This window comes from Macrobrachium nipponense, chromosome 40, assembly GCF_015104395.2.
Source record: "Macrobrachium nipponense isolate FS-2020 chromosome 40, ASM1510439v2, whole genome shotgun sequence".
NCBI classification, from domain to species: Eukaryota; Metazoa; Arthropoda; class Malacostraca; order Decapoda; family Palaemonidae; genus Macrobrachium; species Macrobrachium nipponense.
The window spans coordinates 20,581,329-20,596,061 of NC_061101.1; the positions used below are offsets into that span (position 1 = coordinate 20,581,329).

General features: G+C 41.8%; 3 non-coding genes across 3 annotated transcripts; all 3 read left to right on the forward strand.

Moving 5' to 3' along the window:
* The first annotated feature begins 682 nt into the window (after nucleotides 1-682).
* Nucleotides 683-754, forward strand: Trnat-ugu (transfer RNA threonine (anticodon UGU)). The gene has a single exon. It is a non-coding gene; the product is annotated as a tRNA-Thr (tRNA).
* Nucleotides 755-11,385: 10,631 nt separating this feature from the next.
* Trnat-cgu (transfer RNA threonine (anticodon CGU)) lies at nucleotides 11,386-11,457 on the forward strand. The gene has a single exon. It is a non-coding gene; the product is annotated as a tRNA-Thr (tRNA).
* Nucleotides 11,458-14,330: 2,873 nt separating this feature from the next.
* On the forward strand, nucleotides 14,331-14,449 carry LOC135212363 (5S ribosomal RNA). Its single transcript, XR_010313890.1, has one exon. It is a non-coding gene; the product is annotated as a 5S ribosomal RNA (ribosomal RNA).
* The last annotated feature ends 284 nt before the right edge of the window (nucleotides 14,450-14,733 follow it).

The following is a 14,733-nucleotide window of genomic DNA, read 5'->3' on the forward strand; positions in this document are numbered from 1 at the left end:
TGATAAATATAGCGGCGGAAAGGCCGGAGAATTCTTTACAGAATGACATGAATTGGAAATTGGCAAATCGTTGTAGTTAGATAAAATAGTAGTAGGACCTTGTCCTTACAATACAGCGACAGCTATTCCGCTGCTAAAACAGAGGTTATACGATGTGAAGTGTCATAGCATTTCACTTTTAAAAATGTTCTATTTCTGTTGGGCCATTTATTATTCGTACTATGTTATAGCACCCTGATCTGCATGTGCTGTGCCGGTATAAACATGCAGTAGACCTAGCGTTTTACTCGATGAGCACCAGATGGCCTGTAAACAAGTTGCATTTGCTTTGATGAAATCAATAATGCGTTGCGGCCAAGGTTTATTGCATCTTAGTTTTGAGTGATGAAAGGTTCTGCAACGTGTGTCTATAACCAAGCTTCAGTATTGATCTTATGATGATATTACTGAGTGAAGCTGACCAGCAAAATTCAGTCCCGTTGTCTGACGATTAGCCTAGGACTCGCTGAACAGTTTGTATGCTAGAACTGACTTGTTTGCTTCGGTAACTATAGCCATGGGTCGTCATTCGACATATATCCTGAAGAGTCCGTTCATATCCACTTGAAATAGACGACGTACTACGGTAGAAAGTTAAAGGAAATCATATATCTATTGAAAAGAAAACGTCTGAGAGCCAGACGCCTCCTTAGCTCAGGGGCAGAGCACTGGTCTTGTAAACCAGGGGTCGAGAGTTCGATTCTCTCAGGGGGCAATAGATGTTTTCTTGTGGTGCTGGCTTTTTTTTTTATTATTATTATTTACAAGGGTTTGTGTATTTATAGCCCCCTCCTTTTGTTGTTGATGTACATAGATGCAAACGTAAAGTTCGTTAATGTCCAGGGTGTTTTATGTATAAATTATGTATATATATATATATATATATATATATATATATATATATATATATATAGATAATACGAGTTCTCGTGAAGATACTTTGTTTCCCTACATAGGTGATTTTAATTATGCTCTATCGAGAATAGCCATTTGGTTCTTTTCGCAGTGTCATATTGTTATATATTATATATATATATATATATATATATATATATATATATATATATATATATATATAACTTTATCGAAGGGGTGTCAACAAGGAACTTAAATCTCCACCCAGGATTATACCTTGATCCTCTTTCCTTAACTCTTTTGCTTAAAGAACATGCCGCCCAGATTAATAAACTGTAACCCGCCCCCTCTTTCTGAGTTTGTATATAAAGGCCTGTCAACATTTTTATATTCAGGTGTGAATTGAATATGTAGAATATACTGCGAAAGTAATTGTCAATCGTGGACTTAAGGGTATTATATATATATATATATATATATATATATAGATATATATACATATATATATATATATATATATATAAATATATGCACATATATATATACATATATATATATATATATATATATATATATATATATAATATATATATAATATATATTGTTGAATAATATATAATATAATATATATCTATATATATATATATATATATATATATACAATATATATATATATATATATATATATAAATGTTATATATATATAGAAATTTATGTATATATATATATATTATATATATGTATATATATATATATATATATACATCTGTATATATATATATATATATATAATGTTTATATCTATATATATATATATATTTATATATATAATATTTATATACATGTGTTTTTATTGAATAATTTATTATTAAAATGTGTGAAGAAAGCGTTCCCTTGATGAAAAGGTGTTCGCAAAAACCACGGGAATATTTACTTCCACCAGGAGATAATATTACGATATTTCCGTAAATACACAAATAAGTGTTTTAGGGGTCATAAAAATGTTTCTTCGATTTGCTTTTCAGATGCGCCGCCGCAGAGTGAAATATGAACTGTTCATATTTTTTATTTCTGTAGATTTTTGACATTATGCCAAGCATTGGGACGACAACTAAGGCCATTCAGCGTTGAAACTGAAATTGACAGCAAACGGTTTGAAAGGTGTTACAGGAGGAAAACCTCAAAGCAGCTGCACTATGATACAATTGTTAGGAGAGGGGGGACAGTAAGTTGGAAGAAAGAGTATATGAACGGAGGTTCAGTAAAAGGAATGAAAGTAGTTGTAGCTAGGGGCCGAAGGGACCCTGCAAAGGACCTTAGGCCCCGTCCACACGGCCGAGCTTTGCTCGATGAACGTTGTTCAATGTGACGCCAGAAGCGGAGAAACCGCGGCAAAGTTCTGACTTTTCTCGCAGTTTCTACGCTTCTGACGTCACATCGGACAAAGTTCGTCGACCAAAGCTGGACCGTGCGGACGGGGCCTTAAGGAATGCCTACAGTGCGCAGTTTACTTGATTTGGATTAAGGGAAGAGGGGGAACTCACAATGTTAAACTGCGATTTTGTAGAAATGTTGGGACGTAAGATTCTTACCGATGGAAGTGCAGAGGACGTTAGAATGAGATTATTTCCCGATGGATATAGATTAAGTCACCCTTGTGATGGCACGGACTCTTGCTTTATAGCAGTCCATAAAATTTAGTCTGCCCCCCCCCCCCGCCGATGATTCATGAGGTCTTTGTGTAATCTGAAGCAACTTAGAAGATTGAGACTTGTGTTTTCCGTTAAAGAAAACTATCGAGATGGCTTTGTCTGTCCGTCCGCACTTTTTCTGTCCGCTTTCCGATGTTGAAAGTTACTGAGGCTAGAGGACTGCAAATTGTTATGTTTTACGTCCACCCTTCAATCATTACACATACCAAATTGCAGCCCACTAGCCTCAGTAGTTTGTATTTTATTTAAGATTAAAGTTAACCATGATCGTGCGTCTGGCAACTATAGGACAGGCCACCACCGGCCAGTGGTTAAAGATTCATGGGCAGCGGCTGATACAGCATTATACCAAACGCACCATAAGATAGGTCTATTTTTGGTTGCCTTGATTATTCGACGAACAGAAAACCATCGGCGCATTTTTTACTCTTATTCACTAAAGATTTATCCTTTATTCGCCCTTAAGGAAATGCATATATCAGGGACTGTTCTCTATTTTCCTCTTAAGCCACCCACTTAAGTGTAAATAGCTAATTAGTGGGATAAAACTTGTTTTTATGCCTCTTCCATATGTGCGTTTTGTAAGTGTAGTACTTTAATTTTTCGTTAATCGTTAACTGAAGTATATTTTCACTTTTATTGATATACAAATTTCGCTCTCGTACAAGTTCAGAAGAGCTAGAGCAGCTACTGCAGCTGCTGTAGTTTCTCGCGTACATACATGCTTAGTTTAGCCTCATTTAGGTAAGCAGCTCCATTAGCGCTTTCGTTAAGTTGAAAGACATTGGAACTGGTACGGGGATCTTCCTTAGCAAACCCGTAGTGTTGTAGTGGCCACGGTATAGTGCCATCAGCAAAGTGTAGACATTACCCAAGGTTCTTTGCAGCGTGCCCTCAGCCCCTTGCTGCAACCCCTTTCATTCCTTTTACTCTGCCTCCTGTGTCATGACCCCTCTCAAAGGGCTAACATTAAACCAGAGAACAATAATAAACACGTTCTTTCTAACAGGTGAAATAATCAAGTGTGCCAATGTTAACAGTGATGGATAACAAATACCAAAGATAAAATAAAGTTTATTACAAAAAAACTTTTGAAGTTAGAAAAGATTAACAGGACCTCTGAAAATACAATAAGAAGTGATCACCAATCACCCAATGACCACAATTTTCCAAAGAAATCGCGTACACCGTTAATGATAGAATAAAAAACATACATACCAAATAATGAGAGGGTTCTGAAAGGGAAAGGAAATGTCGACCAGATAGAATCCTAACAATTTTCAGTACCAATAAACATTCCCTACTAAACATGGTGGCCACCAAAAGTCTAAACCTCCACGGGGATCCTCCTGGAGTAAGCAGACACTGCTGGACCAAAGGGCGTGACAACAGCGGACAAATGAGGCAGGAACGGCTTGTCCCACAAGGCTTCAAGGTCCGCAGACAAAGGCTATAAGGCAGGAATAGCTTGTCCCGCAATACTTCAAGGTCCACAATCTGGCCCGACCACAACACAACGGAATTGCGTCCCTCAGCATTAATAAAATTGCAGTAACTTAAAACCTGCACTCGGCGAGGTCCCCCGGCAAATACTAGCCCGAGGTTACAGCAAGCAGAGAAGAAGCATCGTGGACAACAACAACTCAGTACAAGGGAAAGTCTACCAGAAATGCAGAGATGACGTGCTGTAATCCTAGAAAGGTCGTATTAACACGAAGGCCAGAATCAGACTGCCATACCTGGGCACAGGGACTTCCAAAGTCACCTCGGAATACTCCAAGAAAACCGAAAAAGGGACTCTGAGAATAAACAAGCCAAGGATCAAAAACAAGAATGGAAACTCAAAATAACGTGGAGGAAGAAAACTTAAAGCCCTGAAGGGGGGATACTATAGTAAATGGCAAATTAGGGCAAACTAAAGGTAATGAATCTAAACCTAAACTCAGAGTAAAAATGGTTCAATAAGCGTTTTGTCCTGAAGTCAGAGAAATGTGTTTCTGCCTTCCATTATGCTTCTTTTTCTGTCCGCCTTCAGATCTTAAAAACTACTGAGGCTAGAGGGCTGCAAATAGGTATGTTGATCATCCACCCTCCAATCATCAAATATATCAAATTGCAGCCCTCTAGCCTCTGCATTTTTTTTCTATTTTATTTAAGGTGAAAGTTAGCCATGATCGTGCTTCTGGCAACTCAACAACACAGACCACCACGGCCGGATGAGAGATCCATTGCCCGTGGATCATACAGCATTATACCGAGACCAGCGAAAGATAAATCTATTTTCGATTGCCTTGATTATACGATGTAGTGGTTTTACAGAAAACTCGATTTTTTCCTCTTTTTTCTTCGATTGATTTTAATTGTATTATTTGTATTCTCTCCTTCTCCGTCGTGAATGGGAAGAGGTTACCTGCCAGACGCAATCTCAGAAGAAAAGCCGAGGAAGGAGCCGGGAATGCTCTGAAGAAGTTATATAATTATATGATAACGATTTAAGTAATATTACAGGATAAATTACGTGTACAATTAGATGATAAAATATATGTAATGATGTATTTCTGAAGTTTTAGAATTTTCTGGAACAATTATATTTTAGTCAGTTTCAGGTGACAGATATTAGAGATGGTGATCGTGTCCCCATATTAAACAAGAATTTCTGAGTGAATAGAAGGTAGTGACCATGGAAACTAAAAGTGATCGATATTAATAGCTGACAGTTTTACTAACATATGTTCTTCTCTAATCAAATGCTTTGAAATTTGTTTGTGTATAAATTCAGTGACCGGAGTCGTCCAATGTTAGAACAATAAGGGTAATAATAAAATCATAAATGATGTATATTTCTCCACAGAATTAAATTCCCGTTGGGGATAGTGCCGTCAGTGCACCACAACTGTAGGCATTACTTAAGGTACTCTGCAGCGTGCCGCCCCTGGCTGCAACCCTTTTTGTTCCTTTTACTGTACCTCCTTTCATATTCTCTTTCTTCCATCTTGCTTTCCACCCTTTCCTAAGGTTATATCTTTCAAACCTTATACCAGCATTGTCCACCTTCCCTGCGGGCCTGGCCCACCAACACTGCCCATCTCCCCTGCGTGCCTCTGCCCATCGGTGCTGCCCGCCTCCCCTTCGTGCCTGGCTTGCTGGCACTGTCCACCTACCTTGCGTGCCCAGCTGCCTGGCACTGCCCAGCTGTACAGCACAGCTAACCTCCCTGAGTGCCCTCCTCTACGTGTCTGGCCCACCGGTGCTGCTTGCCTCCCCTGTGTGCCCAGCCAGGCAGTACGGCCCTACCAGCGCCGCCCGCCTCCCCTGCGTACCAGGCCCTACCAGCACCACCTGCTTCCCCTGCGTGCCCGGCCCTACCGGTACTGCCTGCCTTCCGTGCGTGCCTGGCCTAACCAGCACTGCCAGCCTACCCTGCATGCCCGGCCCCATCCACCACCCCCGCATACCCAGCCCTACTGCACTGCCTGTGTGCCCGGCCCACTGGTGCTGTCCACCACCCCTGCGTGCTTGGCCCTACTGGCGCTGCCACCTCCCCTGCGTGCCCGGCCCTACTAGTACTGCCCACCTCCCCTGCATGCCAACCCTACTGGCACTGCCTGCCTCCCCTGCGTGCCAGCCCTACCGGCACTGCCTGCCTCCCCTGTGTGCCTGGCACTGCCTGCCTCCCCTGCGTGCCTGGCACTGCCTGCCTCCCCTGTGTGCCTGGCCCTGCTGGCCCTCCCCCGCCTGCCTTGCGTACCCAGCCCACCGGCGCCATCCACCACCCCTGCGTGCCTGGCCCACTGGCTCTGTCACCTCCCCTGCGTGCCCAGCCCTACTGGGCACTGCCTGCCTCCCCTGCATGCCCAGCCCTACCGGCACTGCCCGCCTCCCCTGCGTGCCCGGCCCTACCGGCACTGCCTGCCTCCCCTGCGTGCCTGGCCCCACTGGCACTGCCTGGCTCCCCTGCATGCCCGGCCCTACCGGTCCTCCACTGTGTGCCCGGGCCCTACCGGCCTCCTTCCCACTGTGTGCCCGGCCCTCCCTCCAGGCCTCCCACTGTGTGCCCCGCCGCCCTACCGGCACTGCCTGCCTCCCCTGCGTGCCTGGCACTGCCTGCCTCCCCTGCGTGCCTGGCCCTACCGGCACTGCCCGCCTCCTGGTGTACCTGGCCCTGCTGCACTTGGCCCGCCTGCCTTGCGTTAACTCAGCCCCCCAGGGGTTGCCGGTGCCGTCCACCACCCCTGCGTGCCTGGCCCCGCGTTGCTCTTTGTCACCTCCCCTTGCATGCTCCCCCTTGCGTGCCTGGCCCTACCAGTGCCGTCTACCACCCTGTCATGGCCTGGCCCACTGGGCAGATTCTGCCGCCTCCCCTGCAATGCCCATCCCATTGGGGTACCCCCCCGCCCTCCCCGGCATGACCCGCCCAACCAATAAACCCTGCCTGTCCTCCCCCTGCATGCCCTCCCAGCAATGCCGCCCGCCTCCCCTGCTTGCCCTGCCCAGCTAAGGCCAGAGAGGTAGGTGGGGGACCTCACTTCCTGGCCTTATACCTCTTCTCCTCTCTCTCTCTCTCTCTCTCTCTCTCTCTCTCTCTCTCCTCATCTCTCTCTCTCTCTCTATAGAGAGAGAGAGAGAGAGGAGGTCATCATAGGGCTCCTCGAAAACCGAGGAAAATCACAGGATTCCTCGAAGAAATCCTGTGAATTTCCAGGGTCTTTGGGGATTTCTGTGATTTTCCTGGTTTTCAAGGAACCCTGTGGTGTTCTTGGGTCTTTGAAGAATTCTGTATTTTTCCTGGTTTTTCCAGGGAACCCTGTGATGATCTTGGGTCTTCGAGGAATCCTGTGATTTTTCTGGGTCTTCAAGGAACCCTGTGATTTTCCTGTCTCAGGAAACCCTGTGATTTTCCTGGGTTTTCGAGGAACCCTGTGATGTTGCTTTTGGGGTCTTCGAGAATCCTGTGATTTTCCTGGGTGTCTTTCAAGGAACCTTTGTGATTTTTCCTGGGTTTTCGAGGAATACCTGTGATTTTCCTCCGGGGTTCTTCGAGAATCTTGCGAGTTTCCTGAGGCTTCCAGGAATCCTCTGATTTTCCTGCAGCTTCAGGAAGATTCTCTCCTTCCGGTGCTTTGTCCTGCGAGTCCTTTGGAAGTAGAGGTCCTATATAAGATGAAGACCTTGTTTGAAGCTACGTGGTTCCTTGAATCCTTCCAGAGATAATTATGGTTCCATTTTGTAAACTCATCTTCCCCCAGCGTTTGTTTCTTGGGGTCGGCGGCCATGGTTTATCATTCGCTCCCCTTGCATTCATCCTTACGCCCTCAGCTAGCACAAGGGCATGACTGTATATCTTTTGTGATTTGTGTTGAGCGTTGTTCTCCGCTGGCTTCGCTGTGAGTGAGTTTTCTGGGAGGGAAATTTTGGAGGAAGTTTACTGAGCATCGTCGAAAGTTTTTTCAATTTTTTATAGTCGAATACCGAGCTTGGCGATATTTTGAAGCCAAATAAATTAAATTTTTCTTATATCTTGGAAAGTTATAGCCGCTAAAATGACACTAGTTGAAGTTTGCTGAGAACATAAATTTCTTTTATTTCGTAAATAAATATGTCTTAAACATCATATGGGAAGTTATGTAGACCTATACATGCATATATGTCAGCCTATACATGAGTTGGCCGTAAATTACACACATTTTCTTTCATTTAGATTGTCTATGGATATTTACATAGCACCACACTGATTCCAAAAAATTTGACAAGAAATAAAAATACAAAAATTAAATAAGTTTACAAAAAAAAATACACCAGTGAGACCCGAGTACAGTTGCTGAAGAAATATTGAAAAGGGGAACTTTCAGTCATACGACAAAATGCAGATCAGTCGTGAGCACAGCTTCCAGAGAGAAAAAGAAACAAGTAAAAAATGCAGTGCCATCGAGTTTCTTTACAGCGTATAATGCTGTTTGAAACTCTCAGCAACGACCCATGAAACTCTTAACGGGCTGTGTTGGCCTGTGCTGCCAGACGCATGATCATTGATAAATTTAACCTTAAATTAAGTAAAAAAAAAAAAAAAAAATTACTGAGGCTAGAGGGCTGCAATTCGGCATGTTTGATGATTGGAGGGTGGATGGTCAACGTACCAATTTTCATCCCTCTAGCCCCTGTAGTTTTTAAGATCTGAGGGCGGACAGAAAAATTGTGGACGGACGGATCATCTAAATAGTTTTCGTTTACAGAAAACTAAAAGCGACTGGAGAAGTAGCAGAATAATATACATAGAAAACGAGAGTACAGGGAATCTGGAATGGTTTAAGTAAAGGAACGCTCTAAGGGTTGCGGGATTTTCACAGAGAGGAGAGCCAGAGGGGATTAAGAAACTGGATGTCTTTAGTTTTACGACACAGTCGACGTTCTCGGTATTTAACGGCTGTCAATCATTCCGCACTGTAGGCATTACTAAAGGTTCTTTGCAGCGTGCCTTCGGCCCCCTAGCTGCAACCCCTTTCGTTCCTCTTACTGTACCTCCATCATATTATCTTACTTCCATCCTGCTCTCCCTCCACCCTCTCCGAACAACGATTTCAAAGTGCAACAGCGAGTCGGACCTACCTAGTCTCAATTTCCTTCCAGCGCTGAATGACCACATAGGTCCCAGTGCTTGGCCTTTGGCCTAAACTCTATATAGTACCATTCCATTCCAATCATTCCATTTTCGTTATTCCATCTTTTGTAATTTGATATTGATGGCTGTTTTTTCTGTTATTCGTAAAGTAGTGTAAACGTTATCATTTAGCCAATTGAATGTTGATTACGTGCATGGATGTACCGACTTGGGGGGTTGGGGGATGTGGGTCGGTTACCCCCTTCAGTACTGATTTTGAGTTGTTCTAAAATGGACAGTATTTGTTGTTTAAAATTGTATACAAATTTTTCATTCTAATGAATCCTCGTAGTATTTATTCATCACACTGATATAAACTGTTTTTTTTCCATTCCAGCTTGCCACCTTGTTCTCTTTATTTCAGAGTAATAAACTGTAATCTTTATTTTCTTTCCATTATGAATTACTCTCGAGGAAAAATATGTTGCGTGAAAAAAAAATAACCATTAAAAGTTTGGATTGTATATATTAACATTACTAATAGAATAGATATTGTATCTAGTTTTACTTTGTCATAATTATCAAGTTGGTCAAAATTGTCTCCCCCCCCCCCCCCCCCCCCCCCCCCCCCCCACCCCCACAGACACACACCCACACACAATCAGATGGTCATCAATCCGTGATTACGTGTCAGCTTCGTGCTAAGACGCGCTCGCTCGGGCTGGGACTTACCTGCTCGTCTCTTGCCACTCTCGCCAGAACTCGGTGGACGCGTCATGATACTAAGTAATGTTGCTATGTGACAGCCATACCATTCACGCTTTGAAAATATAATTCGGTGACAGTGTATTCCGTTTAAGAGACAGACTTACCGAGAGGAGAAGCCTACGATACTTTAAGTTGGGTCTTTTCCCACCTCCAGTCGCTCTTACAGTAGGAATCGCTTGGTGATTATAGCCTTTCCAACGGCTCCTTGCTTCTCTCTGATGTGTTCATGCGTGTGTGCGTGTTTACCTGTTGTTTTTTTGCCTTACGTGGCCGACTATACTTCATTGTTTATTTAGTTTCTTCAGTTTGTCCTTTACTAAGCCTCTAGAACAGGAAAATATTCACAATGATTTGTACTATATTAGTCTTTTTAGTACATTGTAGACCTCGAAGGGATTTTATTTCGTACATATATCATTACAAACTGGACGCTATTGTAGGAAGCTTTCTAAAGCATCCCCTTCTTCGACCGAGCGCAATAGAATGATATCAAATTCATTTGGAAAAATTCATCTAAAGAAAGCAGTGATTCACCGTAAAGGCGATGTTGGTTCTGCAACACAATAGCTCAGTTTAGCAGGAAAATTAACAACACTTAAGATCGCATGACTGTCCACTTACCAATTCATATTTCCGCTTCTACGTATTTATTCTCGTATCTTAGAATCTAACTCTGGGGTTTGAATGCGAATATTGTATTATTATTTTTTTATTTTATTTATTTATTTATTTTTTTGTCTCACAAGTCCTCCAATTCGACTGGGTGGTATTTATAGTGTGGGGTTCCGGGTTGCATCCTGCCTCCTTAGGAGTCCATCCTCTTTTCTTACTATGTGCGCCGTTTCTAGGATCACACTCTTCTGCATGAGTCCTGGAGCTACTTCAGCCTTTAGTTTTTCCAGATTCCTTTTCAGGGATCTTGGGATAGTGCCTATAGTGATATTATTATTATTATTATTATTATTATTATTATTATTATTATTATTATTATTTCATGTGTGCCTAATACCTGTTAACATGCACAAGATTCTTATGAGGAGATGCATTTTGATTTTAAACGGTCTTCGATGTGTATCCTATTGCAGAGTTTTCCCTCTAAGGTAAATTTTGGAACTTCGAAATCCAGCAGTGGAAATATTAGGGCGTCGAGGCAAGACTCGCTTGGGTTACTGAACACCGGAACCTGTTAGAAACATTATCTTAATTTCCATCTCGGTTACCATGCATTTCGGTGACTCCCTGAGATTCTCAGCGCGGAACGAGTCCATCTACCTGAAGAGAACTTCGTTCGATACTGCTTCCAGTTCAGGTGAAGGAATACGTCCACCGTTGCAATAAAGCAACAGTAAACCGGGTAACTGCTAGATTAGAAATATCACATTAAGAACAAAAAAGGTATATGGTTGACTCAGCGACGCCTCCTTAGCTCAGTGGTAGAGCACTGGTCTCGTAAACCAGGGGTCGTGAGTTCAAACCTCACAGGGGGCACATGTGTTTAGTCCTCAGTTACTATGTCATATACGGTAGTAGTATGGGAGACTGCCAAGAATGAGACTTGGTTATGTCTTAATCGCACCGTAATGACATAACGAGAGGTAAATTATGTCGAGTTTTACGTTGGATAATAGGTCTCTCGTTACAAGGAAAATCGTTGATCCATACGTGTCCTCGCAGAGACAGACACTGTATGATAACCACAAGTAATTTTTTTTTATATTATATATTTCTTGGACATCCTTTTGCGCCTCAGTAAGGTTTTTATGCTCTATATGGATGTAGGTGTAAATATGGTGGGTAAAAAATTGAGTGGAACAGATGGTACAGTAGCATTTGTGGGGATAGTGAAGAGAAATTGCTGAAACTATTGGAAGAGTTTGTGGTTACTAAAAAAAAAGAGAGAGAGGTTGAGAAAAATTGCGAGCGAGAAGAAGTCTAAGAGGGTAAATGGACACTAGGAAGATGAGACAATGGGGGTTGATGTGGATGGTGGAAGAAACGGACTGGTCACAGGCGTGACAGATATGGGTCGACAGGGGGCAATGACTCTCCGGCGCAGGGGCGAAGGTACGCAAAATTCCCTCGTGCGTATAATGACTTATTTCATTATTATCAAATCCACGCTATCTGAAAAATATCTTTACAATTAACAAATGTGCTACGAGCCTCTGCTTCATTTTGAATATTTAGAGAACACTCAATATTTATTTTTCCTTTTATCTCTCCATGTCCAAAAAAAACTGACAATTTGCTGTTTTGATGTTGGAGTCCAGCAACAGATGCCCGGAATGATAAATTATGAATATATTCTAACACACAGTGACATTGGTTGTATGCAGTTTGCTACAATAGAATCAGCAATTGTTACAAGTGCACATTGCACAGAGATTGTTTAAAGTAAGAGCACTCGACTTTCAACAATGAAAGGCCCATCTGATGTCAAAGGTGAGCGTTTTGCGGCTGCATTTTTGGTTCAAACGACACCTTATGGGAGGAAGACAAGCTCTAGCTAGACCTTGGAGCAAGAGAGCCATCGTTCATGGTTAGCGTATTCCCCAGAGTAGCATACTTCAACTAACATACAGCTTTCTTTGCCTTCTTTCTTCATTTAAATGCAAGCACCTGATGTTGGCTCTACTTTCAACGGAAGGTGATGTTTCTCTTAGAAAGGAATAGTGACTTTCACTGTGATTTTTTTGCTGCGTAGAAAGCAACTGAATACTGTATATGTTGCTTTAGCCCGGCAAGTAAAATATGCGTCGAAGTTTCGTCGGCGCAATCGAGTTTTCTGTACTATACGTATGTGTGAGTCGCGGCCCATGAAACTTCCAGCCACGGCCTTTTGGTGGCCTGTCCAATGACGTTGCCAGACGCACGATCATGGCTAACTTTAACCGTAAATAAAATAAAAAAGAGTAATTTGAACGGACAGAAAAGTGCGGACGGATAAAACCATCTCAATAGCTTTCTTTCACAGAAAATTTAAAATAGGAACTTAATAGAAGCACATCAAAATTTCAGTTAATTAAGAGGCATTTAATGTCGGTAAGGATCAGTGTGAAACATAAGGTCTGACCATCGTAAGAAAAAGTAAATAAATAAATAAACGTCGTAAACGAATGCCTATAAACCTTGGCCTAGAGCAGGGTTGCCAACCCCATGCCCGTGGGCCAAAAGTGGCCCGCGAGAGAAAAACAAGTCATATACTAGATGTGTGTAAGTTGTCAGCTGTAGGCAAAATCAATGTACCTTTGTTTCAAGAAGAATTAATTGAAATGAAAACTAATTATGCCCACCAAGATGTGAAATTCGATTTTTGGACACATCCTGCTCACATGATTACCCACACATTTCTGATTATGTGTCAAAACTATTGTCAATGTTTGGTTCAACTTGGCTCTGTGAGAGCACATTTTCATTCATGAAGTTATTAAAGTCAACATTACGATCCTCAATTAGTGACGTAAATCTTGAGTACCAATTAAGATGTGCTCTCACTGATTTTCACCCTGAATTTTTAAAAATAATAAAGTCAAGCTATTATCAGCATTCCCACTAAATTTACCTTTGTTTGAATTAAATAAACTCTTGTTTGCCCTCTTTAAAATATATTTCTTTGAATTCCTCTGAAGTAAGTCCTTGTCATTTTCAAATGATGTTTCTAAGTAATATATATACTATATATATATATATATATATATATATTATATATATATATATATATATATATATATCTATATATATATATATATACTATATATATATATATATATATATATATAAAACTACACACTTATATACGTAAACACACACACACACACATACATACATACACACTGGTGGCCCGCATGACTTTTTGTTTTTTCAAGAGTGGCCCTCAGACTAAACAACTTGGACGGCCCTGGCCTAGAGTATGCAGTAGATGCTAGCTAGACCGAGTGCTGCAGAGGAAATCTGTCTCACGAAGGAGGTGTGTTCTGGATTACCAAATCTTAAGCATTGAAACCTTTCCCATGGACTCTCTGATTAACCGATGTTCTCTGTAAAGGACCCGTACCCCAAGAAGACATGATAGGCCTAACACTGAATGTCTGGTTCCAAAATGAGATCTATCAGATAAGTTATGTGATTATGAATGACTTATTCTCTCAGTTACGGAGTTTTGTAAGAGTCAAGGTTTATGACTGATCCAGTGACACTTTAGACCCCTCGTTGGAAACGAGTTGCGCGATAGCAGCTGTTTTAATTTAATGGTGTATACCATCAACTTAGATGCTGTAGCTAATATTATATGAATAATAATGATAATACGTGCGAAATCTGTCTAATGTATCATCAGTATAAGTTCCAAAGACTGTTCTAACGCCAACGGCCACACCACGTTGAAAGCACCGCTTCTCGTCCGATCAGCGAAGTTAAGCAACGTTGGGTCTGGTCAGTACTTGGATGGGTGACCGCCTGGGAACACCAGATGCTGTTGGCGTCTACTTTTCTTTTCTCTTATGTTTTTCGTTTTTTTCCGATTTCTGCCACAAAAGTGATTGGCATATTTCTTACTTTTATTCACTTCTTCTCGCATAGTGCTTTCTTTAATACCATTTACTAATAAGGCTTGAACAATGGGATTATGAATGAAGGTCTATATAGCTGGCATCCATAATTATTGGTCGTTTATGGCGGTGAATGCTAAGGGACTTCAAAATCAGGGTTAGCCTCAGTCTGTAACAGCATCTGTTGAAGGAGAAAGAGAGGCAAAAATTTGAGTAA